Source organism: Halichoeres trimaculatus, unplaced genomic scaffold, assembly GCF_033239565.1.
Source record: "Halichoeres trimaculatus isolate MK-OKI-2021-1 unplaced genomic scaffold, fHalTri1.1 fHalTri1_scaffold_19, whole genome shotgun sequence".
NCBI classification, from domain to species: Eukaryota; Metazoa; Chordata; class Actinopteri; order Labriformes; family Labridae; genus Halichoeres; species Halichoeres trimaculatus.
Window position 1 is genome coordinate 13,169,145 of NW_027437197.1, and position 17,748 is coordinate 13,186,892.

Consider the following 17,748-nt stretch of genomic DNA (forward strand, 5'->3'; position numbering starts at 1 on the left):
GCTTGCCCACTCACTCAACCCCTAAAGTGCATCAGAAGAAGAGAAAAACTGAAATTTGAAAAGTTGCCCTGAACAAAGAGATGCCTGGTACTCCCTCACCCACACCTTGCCTATTGATTTATTGTCTCTTTTCCACTTAGCAAGCATCACCATTCTCCTGCATAAACATCTAAAAAACCCACAGGGCTCATCTCTCGGACAGAATCAATAACAGCAGGAGTCGTATTCACATTATAAACACCAGCCCCTGCATACTCATGTTGTAGCTTGCACCAAACAAGGCTGCTTATCTCTGTGTGCGGCTCGATGGAGAGAGTCTGCAAGACAGACACAAAGAGAATGGAAGAGGAACTATGATAAGAAGAACAGCATTATTGAAACAACTCTGAGCTGACATCCTATTTCATTTGTTTCCCACCAAAATATACAAGACTGCAATATATTATCAAGTCCTAGAGACAGCCTTACTCAACCTTTTTGTGGCTATGTTCCAAACAGTAAAAAATCAGTGCCTACTTAAGACATCAGTTTTTATGAACACCTGATTCACAATGTAAATCCACCCCTGTTGCCAAAATAGAAAAACAGATGGCAGAGGAAGCAAACTCTGGACTCTGTTGGGACAGTCCTGCTCTTCACAGTGCCTTCATCCACCCTTTTGACTTTAGGAGTCCAGTGTGCCCAGTAATATGCTGTTTCAGTTAGCTGAAGAAACCTTGGCTGTGACTAACATACAAACATATTTTCTGAGAGACAGCATGCAGGAGAACTGATCCTTTAGCTCTGCTTTGAGAACAGCAGTTGATGATCAACACTCTGCTTGATCTCCTAATTTTTCTTCTCGCTGTGCTTCGCTGCACAGGTGTTACACAACAAAACCTGTCAAATATTTTCTAAACTTTTCCCTGCCGGAGCAAAAGAACTTTCCAAAACAAACACTACCAGACTGCATACAAGTAAAAGGCTGAACATTATGAGATTGACTGGCAGCCAGTCCAGCTGGGATAGGCTCCAACGACCCTGAACAGGATCAGCGGTATAGAAGATAAATGAATGAATGAATTATGAGAACTTGACTCTGAAGGTGTGCTCCTATATGAATGAGTGGCCTGTAGACCCACAAGGTGTGGCCTTCAGATTCTGTGTCCAGATCACATAAAAATAATGAGAACACAAGGGTCATGTGCATGCGTTCCTTTTTGACGCTCAGATATCTCCATTCCATTTAGTGTCATTGTATCCAAATTCTTTGGAGATTTTTTTTTATCCTTATGATAAAAGATATTGGTAAACAAGTCTTCTTAATATTCATAAGAGAAGGCCTGGAGTGTCCTTGCACACCCTGACTAATGACCGGATTAAAGGAGGAAATGGGGCTGAATTGTAATCCCTGCAGTTAAAGCTGCACTTTCAGTAAGCTGGCCAATAAATCTGTGGGAGGGTCCACTCCTTCCTTTGCAGCTTTTGTGTTCCTGCAGTAATTCTACTCTTGGTCCTTGATCACTGCAAAGACGCTAAAGATGGCATGCTGATTGAGCACAACACACTTTATCACTTTATTTCTGACACTTTGATGACTTTTAGACACTCCTCTGTGAGTCGATCGAAAAGGATTTTTTTTCAAGTGCGCAGAAAGAAGCACAGGTTGGCAGAAAATAGAGAAGTCAAAGTTGGAAGAGGATTGACGAAACCAATATTTACTCTCGGACTCAAGTAATCCTTTTTTTCTACACAGAACTTTCTGAACAAAAACATTCATTCCAGTGACCCTCTAAGACCTTGATAGATTTTACATAGATTAAATTCACTATTTGAACTCTGTACTTAAAAATGAACTGATGTTTTTATAAAGTGGAATTTTTTCATAGACATAGAGCTTCTGTTAAAGATGACTCCAACCAATTTTTGTAAGTCCACCTCTTGAGTAAGCAATTCCAGTATGACCCCTGCCAATGACTGGCTTCATTACTCTGTTAAGGAACAGATGGGTGATGTCACAGAGACTACGTCTATACATTTTACATAGTATTGTTGTAAGCCCACTCACTTATCACTGTAAAATTCATGCAACTCTGAGCTCCACTTATCAATTGTTAACAGGATGCCACTTTATAAGAAGCCATAACTAGTGCCAGCTAGCCAGAGGACTGAACCCCTGAATGAATAAAGGCTTAGAACTCTGTTTGGTGCAGAACAAACTTGTACAATTTTACATTTTCATATTTTGTTGGCTTGTTCTTCTTCCAAACACTCCAGCAAAAACTGCTCCTTGTCACTTCTGTGTCTGTAACTTGGCATCATTACCAGATCACAAATTTTAGCTGAAACTAGTTGTGAAAAAGTGCCCTTTTTAGGTGCACCATTAGAACAGGTATATGTTTGCCATAAATATAATGAATTCGGCACACTTCATTCAAATTGACATATTTACAGAATTCCTGTTTAATGCAAAGACCCTGTCGGACGTCCCTGATTTTAGTGTTACAGGGGTGCTGAAATTGTCTTTTAGGGATGCTTGAGTGCTTATGATAGACCGCATATTTTATTTAAGGAGCATAAAAAACACTTTTTTTATGGCAGCTGTGATAAAAGGTTCATGTTACTAACTTAATCACAAAAGGTCCTGACTGCAGCTTTATGCCGTGGTGTGCATTGAAATATAACCACCGACTCCACCTCCCCATTTATTGTTGTCCTCCCTGTGGACTACCTCTCAGATGTATTGGATTGAAGAAGGAAAGAGGAGAGAGTGGCATAACAATTGTTCCTTACCTCAGCAATAAGGTCAATCAGTGGAAATCAAAGACATGGAGTGGAACAGAGGAGCTGGTATATCTTCATTGTTTTCATAAAGTCAGATAAATGCTGGGCTGAAGAGATTTTACAGGTGGGAACATGTGAAGTATTAGCTACTGACTGATCCATGTACCATGATGTGTGATAGATATAACAGACCATAGTGAAAGCCAAATGAACTGGTCGGTTTCCTCCTCTCTAAAAGCATACTCATCCAAGCAGGAAGCATTCCAAAAGTAGCTCAGGGCAATTTTTATCTCCTTATTTCTCAGTGCCAAGCTGGTTCTTCCTGTTTGCCTGTCTGTGGCCTGATCTGGAACCTTGAAAGGTAGCCTTAAGTAACAACGCAATCTCAGCGTCTGACCGATCATAAATAGCAGCTAGCTCACAATATTGCCATACTCACAATTGGCAAGTCTGAGCCCTGCCTGGCTGCAGTAATAATAGCACTATTGGTTTAAATCCACTTCATGTCAGTCGCGAAAGGCCATGCCAGCTTACAGGAGGCCAAAAACCTGCTGTGGTAGCAGATGTTGAGGAAATGATATGTAAGCTATTTTTCTTGGAGTCTTTGTGTTATTTGAGCCCCACAGCATGGTAGGAAAAGCCAGAGCTCCTGACCCTCTCTGTTGTGAGAGGAATGAGGGGTGACGGTCAGAGGAAGTTCAGTCCAGTTTTGTCTGGCCTGGCAGCATGGATACAGGATAATTGTGATTTCTGCCCACAGCTCCTCAAATTCATAGAACTCAATGCACGTTTACATCGCTGAAGCTGTCAGTTTAAATGAACAGGTAAAACTGCAGTTTGCTGATCTTTGGGGATCTGTCAATGCAAATGTGAACATTTTCATTTTACAGAAACTGAGTTTAGGTGTCTGTTTTCTAGTTTATTCACAGTGTATGTGCATACATGCTGGATTTATGGCTCCAGCCTTTGATTTCTTTCAATCTAATAACTCTGGCAAAAGAATGACAAGAAGAAAGAATGAAAAAAACATCACTGACAGAGAGAAAGTAATCAAGATCATAACTACAGGTTGAAGGCTCACCTGAATCTTTCTTAGAGCTTGCACAGTACCTCAGAGACAGCTTTTATTCAACGGTACTTTTATTGGCGTTCAAGTTTGATTTGCCATGTGCGGTGAGGGACAACAGTAAGAAGTGATTGCTGAGGCACGTCTGCCAAGAAATATGTTTCCTGTTCACCTGTGTGCATCTACGTTCCAGTCCATAAACAATGACAACAAAGATACACCTCTGTTTTCTCCCGCTTTGTCATCAGGCTGTGAAAAATGTATTATGTTTGTTGCACCAAATATGGCTCAGCAGGATAGGGGGTAAATTTGAATTCATTACCACCTATGTGGTTTGAGACATCCTCGCAGATGGTGTACAGGAAATTCTTGAAATGTAACCTCAAAGCAATGATTCACACTTTGCCTGCACTTAACATGGTGCACTCAATATTTAAAAGTTTTCAGACCATTTTTTTCTGTCCTGCATATTATTGAATACTATCTCTAGCAGGATGCTACTTCAAACCATTAAATAAGTTCCCTTCTTCATCCTGTACAATGTTGAGTACCTACCTGCTAGGTTTTACTTATACCCCGTTTCCTGTAAGTAAGCAGCAACCCTGCTCCAAAAATCCAAACCCTGATCAATCCTGATTCTTGCATGTAAGAAGGGGGGTCAGGAACTACAATTTTGGTGGTTGTTGGCTGAAAAGTTTGGTAACCTCTGGACTGAAGTATGGTAGTGATGTGAATCAACACTGAACCCTTCCTTGTTAGCCCCAGAAAATGTCCATCTGGCTCTGGCTATGTGCTCAGCGGTATGCCTGTTGATCTCTTGAGATGTCATGCTGTTATGGTGAATCTTTTTAGCCTGGCTGGATTTTTTTTCCTCCCATCCTATCAAATCTTTGCAGAGTGTGACAATTTGCTGAGTGACTTGACATTTCACTCGTATGACTTGTATGTAGTGTCTGCTTTTTTAGAGTTTCTTCACCATTTTTTTATCTGAGCTCATTTCTTGACACAAGTCAGTTACATGGTCTCCGTTCTTTCATACTACCAGTGTAGGTGCAGTACTAATTAAACCCGAACCATAAGGTTTCAAACAACACTAGGCCTACCAACAAGTTCATACTACATAACACTGCACTAATTGGATAAAAGACTGTGATGGGATTATCTAGGTTGTTCCTTTATTACATATGCCAAGGAGGTTGTGCTTTGGTAGAGTTTGTCTATCTGTTTGTTCGTCTGTGAATAACATAACTCAAAAAGTAACGAACAGATCTTGATTAAGTTTTCAGGAAATGTTCAAAATGGGATAAGGAAGGAGGAATTCAATTTTGGAGTTGATCTGGATCACTGTCTGGATCCAGGATTTTTTTTAAAGGATTCTTTATCATTATAAGATAGAGCCATTTTCACCACATGTGTATATAGCTCTATGATAAATATTCAGATTACTTTGCAAAACGATACAAGACAAGGTCACTATAATGTCTGACAGATATAAAAGTACGATCCAGATCCTGCCAATATTCTGGATACTAAGATCCAGAATATGAAATATTTACTGGGTCATCATAATTTTCAACACTGTCTGGCAACAAATTATCGTACAAACTTGAAACTAACACCAAATTGTAGCAGACAGTCTGCTGAAAGGGAGTATAACATTAAAGTAGGACTTAAGTGTTGCATAATAATCATAATATGCTTGGCAGAGGTCTGCGCTCTCTGAGTGCTTTTCTAGTTTTATATATATATATATATATATATATTTGTGTGTGTGTGTGTGTGTGTGTGTGTGTGTGTGTGTGTGTGTGTGTGTGTGTGTGTGTGTGTGTGTGTGTGTGTGTGTGTGTTATTAGCATGGTGAATCTTTTTGATATGATGCAACCACAGTGTAAAAATACATATACTGTTATAATTACAATGCAATTAAAAAATTGAGTGTAGAACTGAATCTTTAAAGAGCAGCATAAATATTCTGGTGTGGTGAGTATGAGCAGTAAACAGCAAGAGTTCTTGCCTTAGGCTGGTCCGCTGAGCAGCTGTTAGCCATGCAGCTGTCTGCTGGTCTGATGATGGACGGGAGGCCTGCAGGAACAGTCTGCAGCTGTGTGTAGCTTTGGTAGCTCAAAGTTTTTATCCTTGTGGTCTCCCATAGATGACACTTGATGTGAATGTTGGTTTTAATGGCTGAGGGCTTTGAAGTTCCTTAACAGTGACCTCTTCTCTGATGATCAGAGGAGGGAGGGTTGAGTCTGAACTCCCTTAGATGCAAAATAACAAAGGAGCGCCATTTAACCTTTTTTTTTCCTGCAGTCTAACTATACTTCTGTATCTGTAACAAGAAATCAGGTTTTAAAGGTTGAATTTTGATTTAGTACTGGCCTTATTTTAGTTTTACTTTAAAAAAGATCTCTGAGCAGAGGTACAGCATAATGTTTTCTTGGTGTAAAAGAGAGCATCAAGGGTGGACTGTGTTTTACCCTGAGGTAGAAAAGAGAGAAGCAAACAGAAGCTAAGCTGCCAAGCCATGCTGGACACATAACAAGGCAGAGAGGTCTGGCAGCACCACTTTCTGAAAGTTTGTCTCCCTTATGAGATCATGATTATAGGTTTAAAGAAAGTGTGGTATACTTTGAGATGAACAAAGCCAGAGGAGAGCTGCTTTGATTAAGAAGACTCCTTATTTTAAGAGAACTCATGGCTGGCTGAGGAAGTCAACAGAAAATAAGGTGAACTGGTCAGTGGCAGCAGCCTAAGCTTTACCAACTACAAACAAAACAATGTCTGCATTATGGTTCTGGCAGGCAACTCAAACTGTGCCTTCATATTTTCCATGTCATTCTCCCAATTGCTTGAAATCATCATCTCATTTATGCCGTCTATTTAGGCTGCAGGATGTATGGTCTCTCCTGCTTTGCCTCTTCTGCTTCCCCTCTGCACCCCCAGCATCCACCATCAGGCTCCTGACTATAAGAATCTACTGTCAGGATCCTGACAACAAGGGTTCAGGATATTATGTCATCGCTCCTTAATTTCTTCATGGAAATTTAATCTGCAATGAGTGATGAGCCAAAACTTCAAGCATGATGTTATGCTAAATGAAGTTTGATCGATAGAGCGTGGGCTGACTGACTGTAGTGCATTTATTATGCTTCTTTAAGAAGATTCACTAATCAATGATGTCACAAATTGGGCAAGTCTTGTGTCCATCTCATTTTAAGCTTGTGTGACTTTTTGAACAAGGCTTTCAGAGCAGCTGGCAGTCTCATCCTGGTATTACTCCAAGCAATGCTGAGCTTACAATTAGAAACTTTGCCCAGGTCTAGTATTGACATCCAATACCTTGAGAAAGTGTGTTTTTAAATATGAAAAATCAGAATGAAATCAATATCTTCCAATGAGTCACAAAGCAGTTAGGAGATGACCCCATCATCTCTGCAAAACCTCTTGCTATTTTTAGAACAAACCATTTTGAGCATCTTACAGACAGATTAAGGGATTACCACAACATACAAATACAAACAATTGCATGTTTGGTGTGTACATACAGTATCCTTTCAATCCTTCCTAATGAGGGAAAGGATAACCCCCCCCCCCCTTTAAGATATCAAATTAATGATTAACACATACATAAATAAACAAGTTCACACTTAGTTATACTCCTTTGTATGGTGTGGATTTGATGATTAGCCCATAAACATTGCTTAAATCTTGGTAAGAAAACAGTATCATATTTCTTATCTGCATCATTCCAAGACAATTTTTCCCAAGAACCTACACTTCACTTTTCCTGCTGCACACTCTCCTGATTGTACCCTCTTTCTCACTCTTATACAATCAAATACACACCCCTAGCACACACAGATCCACAGGGGATATTATAATAGACCTCAAACACAGCTACCTGTGAGTCTAGCGATCATGCTCACATGCTCATTGTTACAGGCTCCCTAAGAAGTAGAGATAGTCATTTGAATCACTTGTAGAGTACAGGACAGAAAACAGCCCTTGTGTGTGTTTTTTAATTAAAGTAAATTGTGATTTCACATGAACTTGTTGCCCTAATTGCCCATCAGTGAGACCCTATAGACCATATTCAATACAAAAAGTTCAATGCGACTTGAATTTTTGCTTCGTACATGATTAGTACATGATAGTGCATTTCACTTAGAGCATTGTTTCAAAAATCGCTTGTGCAGCCTGTGAACACAAGATTCTCTGTAGATGCATAGAAACAGGTCAATGTGATTCTAAAGAGGTAAGCTCATGACTTCAAATGTTTGAGCACAGGAGGAAAGGGTCATGTGTACACACACACACACACCCTTATATTGGTGTGTTGCTTTTTAGGATTAACTCAAAGGACAGCCACATCATTTTCTACTGATGTATGAAGCCTTTAAGATAAACCCAAGTGCTTTTTGAAATCTCCTGACCAATCTTTTAAAGCCACAAGCAGGCCGTCATTTTTGGTTTTAAATGAAATTTTGTGCAACAACTGGATGCCAAAAAGATGGTAGTAAAAGATTAACACTATAATCATAGACATGTTAGTTATTAATATAGGGGAAAAGCTCAGTTTATTCAGTTAATAAATTGGAATGTGCTCCAATATGTATAACTGAAAAAGAATGAGAGAGCATGATACTCAAATTCAGCAAAAGCCTTCCGTAAAAAGTTCAATGGGCTCAGATTTGCTGCCGTCTCAATGTGTATATGATTTGATGAAGTGATTGGTTGATTGTGATTTCCATAAGTATCGAGTCAATCTTTCTGTCTACTGTTATAATTAGGAACAGATTGTGTAAACTTACGATGTGTGATGATTGTATTCAATTATGGAAATAATTAATCATTTTAACAGTGGAAATAATCACATGAAGTGACAGTATCAGCAGCTCAAAGTCGACTCACATTGGTGCATGGATTTTCTTTTTGGCAAGACAACACTTAAATGAGTTTGAGGTTGAATGAACACAACATTAATTTAAAATTGCAAATTGCAAATTTCCAGATGGTCGACATCAGGAAAGCCAGTTATAGTATCTAGTCAGTGGATGACATTTGCATGGATTTGGCCTCAAAGTTTTTCAGGTCCGGCTCCATGTCATCCCAGCATGGTGTTAAAGCAATGTGTTAAGTTTGTCGAGTTCTCTTACTTAATGGAAATGCAGAATTGTACCCTTTATGGGCACTACACAAACCCACACACAGGAGAATAACCTTGAGTTATTTCTGACTACTCAAACATTGTGGTCATTAAAAAAATATACATTGGCCCTTGACGACATTGGCTTTGGCAATTTTCATTTCAGTATTTGTTTAAGTATTATTATACTTTTCACATTTGAATATTTTAACACATGTTTAATTATGAAGAAGTTTGAAGGGAACAATGCTTGTGCAAGTCTTCAGCAATGGTTACACTGTAATGATGGCCAAATTGAGATTCAGATCACACACTAAACATTGCACAGAAAAAAGAAAACAAAAAATATGATCTCATTTCCATATCTGCTTCAGGGTGTACCTGTGGAGACATAAATTAAAATGAATGTATCAATGTTGCATCAATTTCACAGCAGGTTTTTTTCTTGACTCTGGCACTACACGTATTTATTCACAGGTGACTGAAAACACACTACATGTTGCGTTGGAGACGAGGAAAAAATTGTGGATATTTTAAAACCAGCATTTCCTCTCTCTCTCTCCCGTGTTTCTTTGTCACCTGGTAGGGAAACATGTAGCATGTTTTATTAACTCTCAGTCACACGTTAACAACATTTATGAGAAGAGGGAAGGGAAGTGAAGGGAAGGCTACCTGTGCAACTTCTTAGCATTCAAGAGGAGACGAGAGCAAACACCAGAATGAATATTTCCCATGGAGTGATGTTGATGATGACTTTGTAATAAATCCTTACCCTTTTGATGCAACCCTCTTTTAACCGTGCAGAAAAATATTTATAAATACAGTTTTTACAAATCTCATGGAAAGACCTTGAATTGATATTTGGTTGCTAGCGAACCCCATGAGAGACAATTTATGCAATAAAAAGTGAACACTTAATTCTGTCCCTGTCCTTGGGTCTTATGAATCTGATGCCTACATGTCCACAGGCAAAGCTTCTACAAATTTCTATAGGAGTCTGACTTACCAAAATTGATCCCTTCTAACACAACTGACACTAAAATAAAGAATAAATCTTAGCTAGCTTTATTAGGAGCACTCAAATCTATCTACATCTACCTGGATAGCTTAGAGTTGCAGCAAAATATTGTTTCCCTACTCACTCCAAAAAGACAAAGTTTTAGACTTTATCTGCTGTTCTGGTGTCACTCTACTTAATTTTACTGCAGTTGATTTCCCCATTTCTGATCGCAGGTTAACATTTCTTCATGTCATACTAACACTATCCTTAAGAAACCTTCTTTTGTAGCATCACGGAAATCAATTGCTGTCTCCAGTAGTATTGACAGCCTTCACAGCACATATTGTACACCCCATCCACTCCTGATTAATTAGTTTCTCATCACAATGATGGTCTTTGTAGTTCTGTAATGCTCTGGTTCCTCTAAGAACCCTGTCTGTCTCATTCACCAAACTGCCCAATGGTTTGCATCTCAAATACGCTAAATAAATAAGCTAAAGGTTGTTGCTTGAAACACCTTTGTAAGAAACTGGACCTATTGTTTGTCCAAAAGAAATGCACAGTAACCATTCACTTCATGACAAATGCTCCACTGACTGAGCATCTTATTGGCTCAGGTGAAGGGCATACAGGAGCTTGCTCTCTTTTGTCAATAATATACTACAACCATTATATTCAACCACTTGAAGCTTTGTGTCATTTCAGACAAAATAATGATAATAGTAATAATAATAATAATAATAATAATAATAATAATAATAATAATAATAATAATAAAGTTGGGAATACAGCCAGAAACCGGACGAACAAAAAGTTTAATCAACACAGGTGTGTGATAAGACACAAGTGAAACACAAGGGGCAATCAAGACAGGTGGGGGAACACAAGGCCAGGAGGTAAATCTTCAGAGAACATACATGACAAGGATCACTAAGAAATAACACATAAAAGATAACTGATGACACAAAGAAACTTGATAACTCCACAAGACGGATAACGGCAAAGAAAAAATCCACAAGACAGAAATACCAGGAACACGTGTAACAGAAAAGGTCAATACATGACACAGAAGCTCTGGTGTGGAAGCAAAGGCTGGCAATCGTTAATTGAAAGCTGGAGAGAACAAAACCAAAGACCCAGGGTCATGGAGAATATCTAATGATACTTTGAATAATTCCATTCAGTCACAGAAGATATAAATCAGAAGGGATGGAAAAGGCCTTTGTTAATGAGACTTTTATCAAGAAAATTACATCTTCTCTTGGTTGAAATAGCTAGTTCTAACAAGTCAATTTCAGTTTACTCATTGAGCTGTCAAGGCTCTATGATGCACGTTCCATAAATATTGAAGCATTGTACGGATACAGTTTTATTATTCAGTTCGTTTTAATCTTCACCAGTTTGTAACTGAATTCATGTTGAGTTATTTGAGCTTTGAGAGTCAAAGGGCTTCCTTTGTACCACTGATCAAATTTTATTTTATTATTAGTTATTGTTTTTTTTTCTCTAGAATGGCAAACTTGAATCTGTATTATTTGGCAAGTTACTAACCTAGACATGGCAGACATGGAATTTTTTACTTTTGGCAATGTTAAAGTATACCTGAAGGGAAAAAATAGGTAACATATTTGCTACTTCTTTGATTTTGGAGCCCACCCCTACAGGGAGCTTTGGGTTGGATTTGAGCAGCACAGGGCTCCTGACTGAGTCCACTCTGTTGGCTCAGCCATATGTATGTATTACTGACATAGGTAATTGATGTGTAACTGAACATGTTCAGCTTTGTTGAAGCAGCTGAAAGCCAAGATAAAGCGGTGCAAATGTGGTTGTGATAGTTGCAAGGGCAAACAAGAAAAACTGTATGAGATATGTTCCATCTGCTGTGATCATGATATGGTCATAAAATGGTAAATACATGTGTTAGATTGTCAAATTTCATATTTTTAGATTTTGGTCATGGGCTCAAATTGAACTTAGGGTAGGTTTTGATAAGCTGTTTGGAGTCACATCTTTAAATTAACTATACTCCATGGGATCTACGCCATATATACAGAGAACCTTTGAGTCATATGGATATGAAAGCAGTTTGGAATATTCTGTGTTGGGGCAGAAATGGCAATTAAGATGGTAATAGGGCTTAAACTTAATTATTCTGATGGATATCATTTTTTTTGCCCCTGAAAGTAAAATACCATCTTCAACTCATACACTGAAGCCTGTTAAGATCCTCTTATCAAGATTGTCAATTAATCATGTGCAGTTAATTTTTAATTAACTGGAGACATCTCTTGGCCATTTGAAATTTGTCCAAATGACTGTCTTGGGATGGGTTCACGGGAGCAGCAGGTTTAAATTATTCCAGCCACAGTCTGTCTTTGAACCCGCGGTTAATACAACTGCACAGCCAGTTAATATCTCAATTCATTGCTAATGCTTTTAACCTAATATTGATTAAAATGAGCAGCATGTTTTCAGCTTTCTTATAATTATTATTCAGTGAGGTTGCATATGGTTTACATCATCAGGTAACCTTAAATCTACAGGAAGTAAATCTCTTTGAGCCGCTTATGGAAGAGCAGGCCAGCACTGTGCACTGCCGCCTCTTCAGTCATTCAAGAACGTGTTTGAGACTGAGTCCAAGCATGTGGTCATGGGTGCTCTCAGTTGGTCAAAGGCAAATAGTTAAGTCAACAATTTATCAAAAAAAAAAATAAAGAAAAAATTAACCATTGCAGTTTGGAAACATGGTTGAAGCAGAATGTGATTTATAAGCGTTGTCATGGATTATCAAGTGGAAATTCTAAATTCTAATCTATGAGGAAAGCCATGGATTGGAACCGGAAATTAGGTGGTTTTAATTCATTTTCAGTTCATTTCTAAACTGTTTTAATTTTCCCCATGAGTTCAAACATCTTTCAAATTTTGTTAGAAAGCTCAAATAAAGGCTGTTTTTGAATTGGCACATGACTTACCGTCTCTGCTCCAATGAGAGAAAATGACAGACAGGGCTCCCTGACAAGTGGGTATTGAATTTTTTTTAAGCTATACATAGTCACTCTGGTTACTTTCACATATTTATATGTGAAGGAGATTTACATATTTATTCATATATATATATCAGGGTTGCACAAATTCAGTATGCGGGCTTGTTTGTTTTAATACAGGTATGTAATATAACTGCAAAACTTCTCAGGTGAAATAAAAGGAGCTGGCAGTGAACAACTCAGATTGTACAAAGCTTTCATAAATTTGTTGAACTGCCTAAGTATATTCGTAGATTTTTTTTTTATATTACATCATTAGCACTTCTTTTTAACTTCATTCCTGAAACAAATGCGTTCAGAAATAAGATGAGTAAATAAAACTTAACTTGTGTAATTTGTAGAACTAGAGTAGCAGTCCTTAAACCAAAACACCAAATAGAATACTTATGCTATTTCTACTATACTATGTAATAATATCATGAAATGAAGGGATCCTTTTAAGTTTCAATTATATATAATTGCCCAGTTATCCTTGATTAAGGTTTATCAGTTTGAGCTGTACAGGGTCCGGGGGTTTGTAGCCTTGAGATAGCCGCCTCCCCTCATGCTGTGAGCTATTACAATTTCATAAAGAGGGCAGCATTACTAATCATCAGAGTTGCCTTGGAGGTTAAACTGCTAAGGTTATTTTGTTTAGTTTCCAGCAGGATGTTTAATGTTTAATAAGGCAAAGTTTAGTGTGATGCCTCTCTGTGTGAAGCACAGGGGATTCCAAAGCTCAGCAAGAAGGGCCGATGGGAGGCTAATCACTTTCAGACTGAAATAATATGGGACAAGCTCACTCAATGGTGCAGGCCAGTCTATTAAAAAGTATAAAGTAGAAACTTTATAGAGATTTCCTTTTGTGTTCATCCCTTAGCTGATGATACAGTAAAGAATGAAAGGGTACACCTCTCATGATTAATGTCAAACAATAAAGTCCTGGATGACTTCATTGTTTGACCTTCACCTACAAAGGCTGTGGCCTCTTGTGTCTCACATGCACTCAGTAGAAAAGATGATACCCGTGACAGGGCGGCTTATTTAATGAAGGGTCCACAAGAAACTAATTTCTTTACAGAAATTTGCTTTGAGAACAGGAGACTTTGTGATTTCTGAAGAAAGAGAACCACAGCTTTGCAGAACCACACATTTCTGCTATGTGTTCCAGAGACTGGAAAGGGGCCCACAAAGCTTTGCAAAACACCATGAAAAACTCTTCCAAGAATAGTCTGTAAAAAAAAATGGCAGCAATAAGGTGTCCAACCACCTCTTTTTTGTGCCTGCTTTGTTCTTTCCTTAAAACATTTTTCTTCTGTATTTTTTACGTAAAGCTTTATGTTTTAACAGTTTCTGGCTGTTGTGTCCTCTTTTCTAAATTGACTGATATTGGCTCATGTATGGGTCAGCAACAAATTAAATAATTTTCATTTTGAATCTCTGTAGATTTGTCTGACAGGTCAACCGGAGGCAAGTCAATTCAGTCACCTGTGATGGAACTCATACTCTACTCAGTCGTTTCTCTACACTGGAAGGCTGTATGGTTATGACTCAGAGTACAAGGGAGAAGTGTTTTATAAAATGTGATTTCTAGGGATGTTTTGTCTGGCTGTGAGAGAGCCACTGTACTTGTCTTTTTTTTTACCAAGAGTATGTGAAATGAGAATGAACAGACTTCTAACCTCTGTCTTGGGCCCAGGGGACCATCTCGAGCCTCAGTCAGTGCCTTAACAGCTTTAGATGGTCCATGGGGATGGCAATGCATTCCCAAACCACTTTGGTGTGATCACTATTGTCACTTTTACTATTGGGGAAGTGAAACCAATTGGCCCAATGTTTTTTTTTCTGATTCTCTCTCTCACTCTCTCATGGTTTATTGGCTCGCAAACTGCAATTGAGTTGCTATTCCAAGAGCTCAGAGCCATTATTTTATTGCTGTCTGAAAAAGTTAAGAGCAGGTTAGCACTATGGGGACAGATTTTAACTCCAAAGGATATTGGGATATTGATGCAAAGCTTGAACTACAATGAATTTCTACAGAAATCTGGGATGGCCACCTCTGCTAGTAGAAGTGTGGCTTCAAAAACAATACAGCTTTGCAATTTTCAGTCCCCAAGTAAAATAAATAAATAGATAAATAAATATAATTGCTAAATTTCTGGTCCTCTATAGTCAATGTACTGGGAACTCTTTTGTGGTAACATTGTTATAACAGGCGTGACTCAAATACCTTTTTTGAATACTATATCTGGATACAATAAACAAAACTAAAAGCTAATAAATACATGTAATGCCGAGGAATTCTCTACCAAGACTGAGCTGTTTTACATAGTTGTTGTTTCCGATGCATTATCACATCATTTTGAGGTTTAGTTTTACAAATATCTTTTTACTGGTTCAGATTTCCAACCTTACATGCTAGCTTAATGCAGTGTTAAGAGTTCAAGCCCTTCCTTCAGAGCACAGCCCTTCAGCTGTTGACGTATCCAATAAAGAAGAATCATTGATTGCTGTAAACACCTTACTGCCTGAATTAATCAACCATTACAAAAATAGATTATTTCGTGTGATTTTGTATTCTTACAGATATTGAACTGAGTGAAGATTGTAAATTTTAGAATTGTACACACAAGAGTTATAACAAAGTTATATTACATATATAGACTTGAAAATTTCATCCCCTGACCAATATGTTGTGACATATCTGATACGATCTTTGTTATGTGTAAATTATGAATCAATAGGTAATAATGAGATAAAAAGGTCATTTCAGCTGCATTAAGACCTGTCTGGTGCAAATTTGCAACAGGCACCAGTACATTTGAAGGCAATAGCCTAATTTACATTTTTCATTTATTTTGAACAGTAAGGTCTGACACATTTAATATTTGTTTTTGTTTTTTTAATTCTGACAAGTGCTTAAGCAAGCCTGACAAAGGACTTTCAACTCTACTTTTAATTCTTTGAACATTATTCAAATCTCTGAGTCACCAATGTCTTTTCTTCATGATTAGAATCACTGAACTTTGAAATCGCGAGAGAGTTAAGAACATGCCGTTGACTATATCCTACAGGGACTCTAACAGCAGCAACAGGATTAAAAGATACTATAAAAGAAATGCTCTAGGGCTTTGGTTGACAGTTTTTGTTCTAGAAGAAACATAAACACAAGATTTTCCCATGTTAGTATCAATGAATTCTTGAATGACTCAAAATCAGACTCCAGGTTGATTGTTTGGAACGCATGCTCCACACTGCAATTACTTGAGATATGGTGATTTCTTGTTTGAAGTGGTAAGCATGGCATATTTCAAAACACTGCACTAAAGCTTAAAGAGAAGCACTTGTCAGGGTTGCAAACCAATATCACAGCTGGAAAAAATATCAAAGGGAAGTTTAGACCAATGCTGCAGTACTGTGAGCTAATGGAGCTAGTGGCGTGGCTAAAGATAACATGTCCTCTAGCCTCCTCCATCTAAATCCCCTCATCAATGTTTCACACACCAGGATGTTAGGGAGGGATCCAGGTCAAAGCCTTGTTAGATCTCAATCTCAGCCAATTTACACAGGATGACGGCTTAGAACGATACAATCAACAACCTCCTGGCACTGCAGCATGGGTTGCTAATTAATTAATTTAGGTCTGGCCCAACAAAGGAATATGTGTCAGTCACCATTGTTTCCTCAGTATGCAATAAGTGACTCAGGAGAGTGAACAATATGCTGATGACTATGGCTGCACAAACAGAAGGAGCTGTTGAAAATGTAAATGACCATGACAAAGTATACCCACAGTCCCCACAAATGCCATCTTTGAAGTGCTCTCGTAGACTTTCATCTCTTACCTGTCGATATGAAGACAAAAGGTCTGTGCTATCATGTGTGGCACTGCGCCATAGATCCCCATTAGCAGCCTGACTGATGGAAAGGATGTAAATCCATGCTGATTTTGCCACAGAGACCATGCTCTCCTCATTGGAATTCACAAAGCTATCCCCAATAAGAGGAGCACATTTCTTTCATTTCCATACACTCAATCTCATTCATTTACACAGTCCCTGGTGTATCTTTGCAGAACATGGACCTTCTCTCAGTTTAACAATCACACTCTGTGCTTGGGGAGAGTCACTGCTGCGGAGAGCTTGAACTAGGAAATCAGCTTACGCTGGTAATTAGTTTGCCCATTTGGTGGCTGACAGTTGAACTGCTTTCATCAAAATAGCAAAGGCTGAGGTGTGTTTCCAGCAGTTATATTCTAGTCTTGGTGACTGGTGATTGCCAACCCCTCCCAGAGAAACAAGTCCTCATACCAGTATTATCCTAACTATCTGTGTCATCCATTTAGCAGGGGATGAAATTCCATCTCCTGTGCAAATTTTCCCTCCGGAGAAAACAACCTCAATGTGAAGAGGTGTCAAACTTCCTGATTATCTCTATAACAGTGCTTTGTCTGTGAGCCAAGGCCAATATTGTCTATAATCAGGGAGGGAAGGCTTTTGAACAATGTCAGCTTATTTCCGCAGGTGTCCACATTTTTTCCCATGAAAGGCTCATTAAATTTATGCAAATGACATTGTCACCCTGAATGCTGTCCATGCATTGTGTTATGAGATGAATGCTTTGCATAAAGGGAATTTCTTTGTCCCTTTCACAGTCTTGTTGCAGAATTTTAGTTGCTGACAACTCTTGTAAACATTTGTTGAATCTTATTATCTCCTGTAACACCGGTGGGTGAACTACTCCAAAGAAA